The sequence below is a fragment of the Elephantulus edwardii genome, unplaced genomic scaffold (genome assembly GCF_000299155.1).
Source record: "Elephantulus edwardii isolate Elephantulus edwardi_28Jun2011 unplaced genomic scaffold, EleEdw1.0 scaffold00142, whole genome shotgun sequence".
NCBI lineage: Eukaryota > Metazoa > Chordata > Mammalia > Macroscelidea > Macroscelididae > Elephantulus > Elephantulus edwardii.
The window spans coordinates 1,872,551-1,881,917 of record NW_006399892.1 but is presented as its reverse complement, the minus strand read 5'-3'; positions in this window follow the sequence as shown (position 1 = coordinate 1,881,917).

Below are 9,367 nucleotides of genomic sequence, written 5' to 3'. Positions count from 1 at the left end.
TGACTGTGGAGCCGAGCAAACTGAAGCTGTGAACAATCTCAATCTCTTCGCCATCCATCCTGACGCTGCTAATTGGTCCAGTGGTGGATATTGATGGTACTTATGCAACATGTTATTGATATTACAAATTTGCAGATGTTAGAGTGTTAACCTGGAAAAACTAATTAAGGAGAGGAACACCTGGGATAAGATGGTTTCACTTGTTGACTGGAGCAATGAATTTAGGTCTGTTGGTGACAATGTGATTTGTGTTGCATAGGGAAGCTTTCAGAGCTCATAGACATGGGGTCACTATGAGTTGTAGATGACTCCATGACACATAACAACAGCAACAACAACAATAGTAAATAATTACTTCTTAAAAATGTTAATTAAATTGTCAAACTTCTAAAAAAGAGTAAGGTATTAAAATGGAATATAATAAAAAATATAATTTCTACTTATAGTGATATTACTTAAAATAGTCGGCTTTTAAAAAACATTCAAAAGTTAAAACATGAAAAGGTAACTTTGTAAAGCCAGTTATTTAATATTTTTAAATAAATTTAAAAATTAATTATAAAAACCTTAAGATAGGAATTAATATTGTCCTGATCAATTTTCAGTTAAAGCATAACTTGATTATTTTTATATAGAAAATCTAAAGAAAGCTAAATAATTGAGAAATAAGTGTATGTTTATGTGCAGTCAATAGCTTCATGCTATTACACTGACAACATTAGTTTGGAATATGAAAATTTTATTTCAAAATGTGATTCTGACCTTCAGATCACCTTGGACAAGGTATTTATTCTCCCCAAACTCGCTTAAAATGAATACCTTATATTCATTTATCCAAGATTTATTCATTCATAAATAGGATAATGTATATGTAACCTAACTGTGAAATATATAGTAGTAAAATGAATTCTTATTCTAGTATGGTCTTTAATTTGACAAAATGGAAATGAATTCTCAACCTGTTTTTAACATGTATTTAGTCCACATTAAGAAGTACATTCTTGAGATTCTTTAAAGGGTTATATGTGATGAGTGAGATTTCAAGATTTCACATTGTTCAGCCTATTAGACAAAAGAGGTCATCCTTGCAAGAGACACATGATGTTGGTCACATTTGACCCTTACTTGCTAAAAATAAAATGTAATTTCCTTAATACTGGCCCAATCTTCGAGTGAGTCAGAGTGAATAAAATACTTTCTCAAAGCAAGTTCTTCATACTTGAAAGGTAAATTGCTTCTCCTAAGGCACAACAAGGAACTAAAATACCTGAGAAAAGGTAATTTCTCAGAGAGTTTCTTCCAGAAGAATTGACTAAGCTGTGGAATATTTTATCCACCCCATCTCTTCATGAAATCAAGTTCAATGAAGACAAAATTAACTCAGTTTTCTTTCTGGAGTTTGACATTCTGTTAATATAGAGCTTAATAAAATGACAAAATTATCAGTTTCTTAACCTTACATCACTTATTAGACTTGATTAAAACTTGAATCATACATGACATTTTTCTCAAATGTCTTTCAAGTTTTCATGTCACATTCAGGAAGTCCAATGAACATGAGTTGCACTGGCATGATATACATGCTGTATGTCATTAATAATACACATTTTTATCTATACAGGCTAATAGTCTATGTGATGGAGTTTGTTTTGGTTTGATTTTTGTTGGGGTTTTTTTAGTTTGTTTTCTGTTCTATTTTTTTTATTTCAAATCTTGTAAGTTTTGAAATTCAGGTGGGATAGATTCAAGGTCATATTTTGACTTCGATGGATTTGATTTAATTTTATCTTCAGCTTGAACTTGCATATGAGTAGTTGGTTGTCTGTTCCACAATCAGCACCAGTCCTAGTTTTTACAGATGATATTGAGCTTCTTCAGCAGTTCTTTCCACAGATGTAATCTATCTGATTCCTATGAATACTATCAGGTGAAATCCATCTGCACAGCCTGCATTTATGTTTCTTGTAAAAAAAATTGCAATGAATTAACCATTGATTGTGCAAAATTCTATCATTCATCTCCAGCTTCATTTCTGTCACCACGTCCATGTTTTCCAAACACTGATCCTTCTTCTCTGTTCCCAACTATTTCATTCCAGTCACCCATTATTATTAATGCATCTTGCATGTTTGATCGATTTCTGACTGCAAAAGTTGGTAGAAATCTTCTGTTTCCTCTTCTTTGGTTCTAGTTGTTGGTGCATATATCTAAAAGATAAAAGATAGTGGTATTCACTAGACTTCCTTGTATGTGTATGGCTACTATCCAGTCACTCACAATATTGTATTTCAAGACAGATCTAGAGATTACTTTTTAAAACTGTAAAAGCACCTTTTCATCTCTAGCATAGTAGATCATTTGATCAACTTACTCAAAATGCCCCGTGGTCTTTGCAATCACTTGCTATGCATCAGAGAACTGGACAATGACTAGGTATGATAGAAGGAGAATTGATGCCTTTGAGCTGTGGGGTTGGAGAAGAGTATTGAATGTACCATGAACTGCTAAGAGAATGAACAGGTTAATTCTGGGGAGGTTGAAGCCAGTTTGTTCTTTGGAGGGAATGATTCGGAAGCTTCTGATATACGCTGGACATGTTGCAAGGTAGAATCAGTTCTTGGAAAGAAACATCATAGTTGGGAGGGTGGAGAGACAGCTCTGGAGAGGAAGACCCTCGATAAGGTGGATTGATTTAGTGACTGGGATAATAGGTGTAGGTGTGTCAGAGACAATAAGATTGGCACAGGATAGAGCAAGGTTTAGGGCCATTTTACACAGGGTTGCTATGAATAACAGGTGACTCGATGGCACATAACAACAACAATTCTATTTTCTTTGAATTTGTTGAGAATAGTCTCTCAAGTTTTACCAAAAATGACCTGAAACTAACTGAAGAATTGTTGTTACAAATTTAGTGTCAGGTTCAAAGTAATGTCTGCCTTTAGGGGAAAATGATAGCTGACTGTTTTAGAGCTAAAAAGAGGAAGACCATAATCAAGGTAGACTGACACAGTGACCAAAACTACAGTCCTAATTACATCAGGGAATGTGAAGATTGCACAGGATAAGGAAAGGTTCTGCCCTGTTGTTTATAGGGTACTATTAGTCATAATTAACTTAATGACACCTATTAACAATAACAAGTATTTTTAGATAATATAGTTAATAATATCATAAGTTCATTTATCTTTCTTAGTGGTTTATGAGTGTCACTAAAGATATATATTCACAACATTTAATAAAATATGTTGTTGTTGTTGTTGTTATGTACCGTAGAGTCAGAACCAACCCATAGCTGACCCTCCAGAGGGTTTTCAGAGGCACTTAATCACATGGGAGGAGATTGCCCATCCTTTTCCTGACAATATGTTGAAATATTTTAAAATAATGACAAATATTTACATTAATGCATAACAAAGACAGAAGGAAAATCAATGCCTTTGAGTTGTGATATTAGAAAAGAGTACTACTAAATATCCCATGGACAGTCAAAAGATAAAGATATGCTTTGAGAAGGTGCAACCAGAGTGCTCCTTAAAGGTAATGATGATGAAATTTCAAATTTGTATTCAAATTTTGTAAATAAACTAAGAGAAAAAATATTTCTGTTTTCACTCTTCATTTATTAACTTAGTTATATCTCAAAGACCAAGTCTATGTGAAAATCATCTTTATCTGGTTTTGAGCATTTGGCTTTCTCCCCCCTATTTCTACACTGTTTGCCATGTATTTTTATAAAAATTATCTAGGAAACATTGTGAAACAAATAATTATACCTGGATTTACTGACAACTGACATGTTCATCACTGAGATGATGAGTTCAGTTAGCATTTAATCTTCTATAGAAGCAGCTTGGCGGAGATGTGCCTGAATAGAGTAAACTGTACTGTGGATCCAGAGAGTTTAAGGCTTAACCACTTCACCTTTCTCCTGTGAGGGGGTCAGAGCTTCCCTGGCAGAGCTGCCTCCAGAGCGTCACTCCCACACTGAAAGCATTGGGCTCATGATCCAGAAGCCGGCTCTTCCCTCCAGGCCCGAAATTTAGTAACTATGGCCCATGGCTTCATCCCAGTGTTCTGAAAATCTAACCTCCAACCCAGACCCCCAAGAAAGAGGCTTCAGACCCCGATTAGCAAACTTGGAATACAGTGAACCACATGTTTATGTCTTCCAAATACTCTGTCAGATGGATGCCCATTATTTGAGCGCCTGAATCTCAGGCTACACAGGACCTCAGAACCAGGAACAGGCACCCAGTGGCTAGGTGCTGCCTGTGTGTCCTTCCAGAAGCCAGGGCCATGAAGCTCTCTGGGCCAATGCAGCAGCTCGATAATGCGCTCCCACCTGCAGGAGGGAATGCAGGGTCTGGGTTAGTAAGCTCCAGTCTCTGGGAAGTCACTAAGCAGACCTTTTGTAGAGATGAGATGCTTTGCATCAATTGTTGAAATGTTCATTGTGTCATTAATGCACAAAATGCTCAGCAGTTGATTATTTCCTAGGGTTGTTGCAAATGGGAAATGCCAGAAAATGAGATTGTTTGTGAGACATTGATGGAACTAGAAAGTGATGATGATAATTGGTGCTAATAAGTGAAGAAATAAAGCAAGTGTGGCTACTGACATATTAGACACAATTAATCTAAATACATACTACATTTTCCAATTAATTTTATTTTCACATGAGGACAATAGCATGTCTAAAATGTCTTTGTTTTTCTATAAACAATTTTGGCTGTTGGTGGTGGAAGCCATCATGTCCTCTATGACTCTTAGAAAGCCTTCGAAAAATGGTCTGAATTTTTACCCCATTCTGTGTCATCTTTACAATCTCTGTCATATTCAAGCTTATTGCTACAGACAATGTGATAATACATTTGTTGGAGGTCTTCTTCTCTTTACCTGACTCTCCTCTACTTTTCTCAGTATAGTGTCTTTTTGCAAAATCTGTCCCTTCTGGATAACAAGATAATAAGATTGACAGGGGATAGAGCATGGTTTAGGGCTGCTGGACATAAAGTCACTATGAATCGCCTGTGATGTATAGTGACCCTATGTACAGCAATTCTGTATCCTTCCCTGTCCTCACTAATTCTGACACACCGACCGCCATTTCCCCAGATACTGTATCAAACCATCTCACCCAGAATCCTCCTGTCCCTCCCCTCTTCCCAGGGACAGTGTCTTCTTCTAATCCTAATGCCACATTCTTATTCATATTTGCTGAAGTTCTCTCTGAATAATAGGGCATTTTCTTCTCAAGGTTCTGGAGGAACAAACATAAAAATGGAAAGAACAGACAGAAAAACAATGAACCAAGGAGTTTCTAGGAGAGAGCAGAATTCATACTTCATAAAGGTTAGAAAATTTTCTTATTCCAGGATGGACGATCTCCTCGTATACATTTTAGGGCCTCTGAAAACCTTCTGAAAGATCAGCTCTGAGTCAGTTCTGACTCCAAGGCACATAACAACAATAAGAGCGGTAAAATTTGGAATTACTCCTGCTGGGTATACTCAAGTATTTTACTCTTTCCAATTTTTCCTTCTTTCAAAAAAATTCAAATAATTACTAAGAGGGCTAGGTGATAGAGTGGTGATGATGACTTACTTTGACTAATATACAGATTTCTCAAAGTGTCTACATGTGAATTTATGGAAAGAAATGTATCAACCAAAATAATTTTAGTTTTGTGGTGAATACTGTGCAACAATATTGTATTTTGCCAGAGCCTTATGTTTTTTTTAAAAAGCAAAGACTAAGAGTTTCCACACTCTTTGTAGACTAGAAAATGGTGAACCTTTAAGAAAAGCTCTTTTCCCTAATATTTACATTAGATTCACACATTTTGTGTATCTATGACAAGGTCAGACATCAAACCAAATTCAAATCCATTTTTGCATACTGGATTCTATCTCAAGAACACTACCATATAGGGTAGAATCGCTCCATAGTGTGTCCATGTGTGAAATGTCTTTACAAACAGATTACCACATTTTACGTAAATACGATGGCTTCTGGTTTCTAATTGCTGGGCTTACAGTTGACATCTGAGTGCTTAACAACAGCAGCATGAGGAATCTTAGGTAAAATACCAAATAAAATTCAAACCAACTGCCTTCCAATCTATTAATTCCCTCCACTGGATCTCAAAGACTATAAAATTTAACAGAAATAAATTGCCTCATTGTTCTTTAACATAACCCTTCAAATTCTTATTTTTTACCTCATAAACTATTAGCTGAGTTGTTCCCGCTGATCAATAAGAACAAAATGCTTTAACTAAACTTTGACTTTATTTCTCTCCTTCCCACTAGTATTGGAATTTTAGTGCATCCTCTTCCTGATCAATATAGAATATTCCCTCATTTGTCTATCTTGGAGAGAATAGGCGGGCCTAAGCCTAGGAAGACTATATCTGTAAAAAAATTAAAGTGTGTTAAATATGAGCCATGATATTTTCAATTGCTTCCTATATATCTGAAAGTTGAACAATAAATAAGGAAGATTAGAAAAGAATCAATGCCTTTGAATTGTGGCATTAGTAAAAAGTATTGAGTATAATAGAATTTGACCAAGCTATTCCACTACTCAGAGTGCAACCTGACAAAATGAGAATTGCAGCACAAATGAATATTTGTACATCAATGTTCATAGAAGCCTTATGCACCATAACAAGAACATGGAAACAACTCAGATGTCCAGCCACCAATGAATGTATTGAGAAATCATGGTACATTCATACAATGGAATAGAAGTAATGATTTGTAAATTATTACCTGACTTGGAAGAGCCTGCATAGCATCATGCTGAGTGAACCGAGTCAGCCCCACAAGAGCAAATGCTGCATAAAACCACTACCGTAGAATGAGTATAAGGATCCAAGAGACGGAGAAGGGTGGAAGGAGATTGAGGAGGATGTACAAGGGGAGGGGCAGATTAATCATAGCGTTGTACAATTTGATGGGGGAGTGAGGCAAATTATAAGAATCTCTTCTGAAAAACAACATGATCAATTTCGTAAATAAATTTGTATAATACTAATAATTTTTTAAAATGTTGTATGACTCCAACTTAAAAAGAAAAACAGATAAGTGATGTGGCTCGTCATGGGCTGTGTAGGATTGACTACGTTTGTGGAAGAAATCACTGGGGAAGCTCAACATTGAAAGGCAAAACTAAAGCAAGGGTGGTCTGTGTGGCAGACCATCAATTATTTATATGCAAGTACAAATTGAGACCGAAGAAAATTAGCATAGTCTACATTACCATGGGAAAGTCTGCTGTTAGGGACCTCTCCGAATTATTGAAGAGCAATGGTGTCTCTCTGGAGACTAAGGTGTGTCTGATACAGCCCATGGTCTTTGCTATCACTTGTTATGCATCAGAGAGTTGGACAATGAATAAGGAGGATAGAAGGAGAAATGATGCCTTTGAGCTGTGGTGCTGGTGAAGAGTATAGAATATACCATGGACTGCGAGGAAAACAGACAGATTCATCCTAGAAAGGATTAAACTGGGCACCTCCCTGGAGGCAAGGATTCTGAGGCTCCATCTAACATACTTTAGACATGTTGTAAGGATTTCAGTTAACAGATGCTGCCCTGGACGTGCTCACCAAATTGTGCCAAGAAATCTGGAGAACGACCACTTGGCCAACTGACTGGAAGAGATCGATATTTGTTCCTATCCCAAAGAAAGGTGACCCAACAGAATGTGGAAACTATAGAACAATCTCACTGATTTCACATGCAAGCAAGATTTTACTGAAGATTATCCAAAAATGACTGGAACAGCACATTAACAGAGAACTACCAGAAGTCCAGGCTGGTTTCAGAAGGGGTCGTGGTACTAGATATATTGTAGCTGATGTTAGATGGATCTTGGCTGAAAGCAGGGAATACCAGAGGAATGTCTATCTGTGTTTCATTGACTATGCAAAGGCATTTGACTTTGTAGATCATAACAAACTATGGCTGACTCTGAGAAGAATGGGAATCCCAGAACACTTGATCGTTCCAATGCGAAACTTATACTTGGACCAGGAGGCAGTCATCAGAACAGAGCAAGGGAACACTGTATGGTTCAAAATTGGGAAGGGTGTACGACAGGGATGCATCCTATCTCCATACCATTTCAACTTAAATGCAGAACAGATTATCCGGGAGGCGGGGCTCTATGAGGAGAAATGTGGGGTCAAGATTGGTGGACGATTTATCAACAAGCTGCATTATGCGGATGACACAACCCTGCTTGCTGAAACAGAAGAGGACCTGAAGCGCCTGCTACAGAGTGTCAAGGACTGCAGCCTACAATATGGATTGAGGCTAAATGTCAAGAAGACAAAGATTCTTACCACTGGACCAATTGGCAGCATCAGGATGGATGGTGAAGAGATTGAGATTGTATACAGCTTTAGTTTGCTTGGCTCCATAATCACAAGTCTTGGCACCAGCAACCAGGAAATTAAAAGGCTCATTGCCATGGGAAAGTCTGCTGTTAGGGACCTCTCCGAATTGTTGAAGAGCAGTGGTGTCTCTTTGGAGACTAAGGTGTTTCTGATACAGGCCATGGTCTTTGCTATCACTTGTTATGCATCAGAGAGTTGGACAATGACCAAGGAGGATAGAAGAATTGATGCCTTTGAGCTGTGGTGCTGGAGAAGAGTATTGAGAATACCATGGACTGCTAGGAAAACAAACAGATTTGTCCTGGAGAGGGTTAAACCGGGTGGCTCCTTGGAGGCAAGGATTCTGAGGCTCCATCTAACATACTTTGGACATGTTTTGAGGAGTGACCGGTCCTTAGAGAGGGACATCATGCTTGGGAGGGTGGAGGTACAGCGCAGGAGAGGAAGGCTCTCTATGAGGTGGATTGATTCAGTGACTGGGATAATTGAGATGGGAATATCAGAGACAGTGCGATTGGCACAGGACAGAGCGGAGTGTAGGGCTGTTGTACATAGGGTTGCTATGAGTCGCAGGTGACTCGACAGCACATAAGAACAGCAAACAACAACAAGTAGGGATCTGTCCTTGGAGAAGGACATCATGTTTCAGAGGGTGGCGGGACAGAGCAGGAGGGAAAGGCCCTCTATGAGGTGGATTGATTCAGTGACTGGGATAATCGGGATGGGTATATAGGAGACAGTGCGCTTGGCACAGGGCAGAGCAGAGTTTAGGGCTTTTGTACATAGGGTCACTATGAGACGCAAGCAACTCGATGCCACATAACAACAGCAACAACAACACAGGAACCAAGACATAATCCTGAACTGATTACATCTGAATTTCAAGATTATTTTGGGAACAGGATAAAGTCATTGATCACCAATGACGAAAGTCCAGATGAATTGTGGGATGGTATCAAG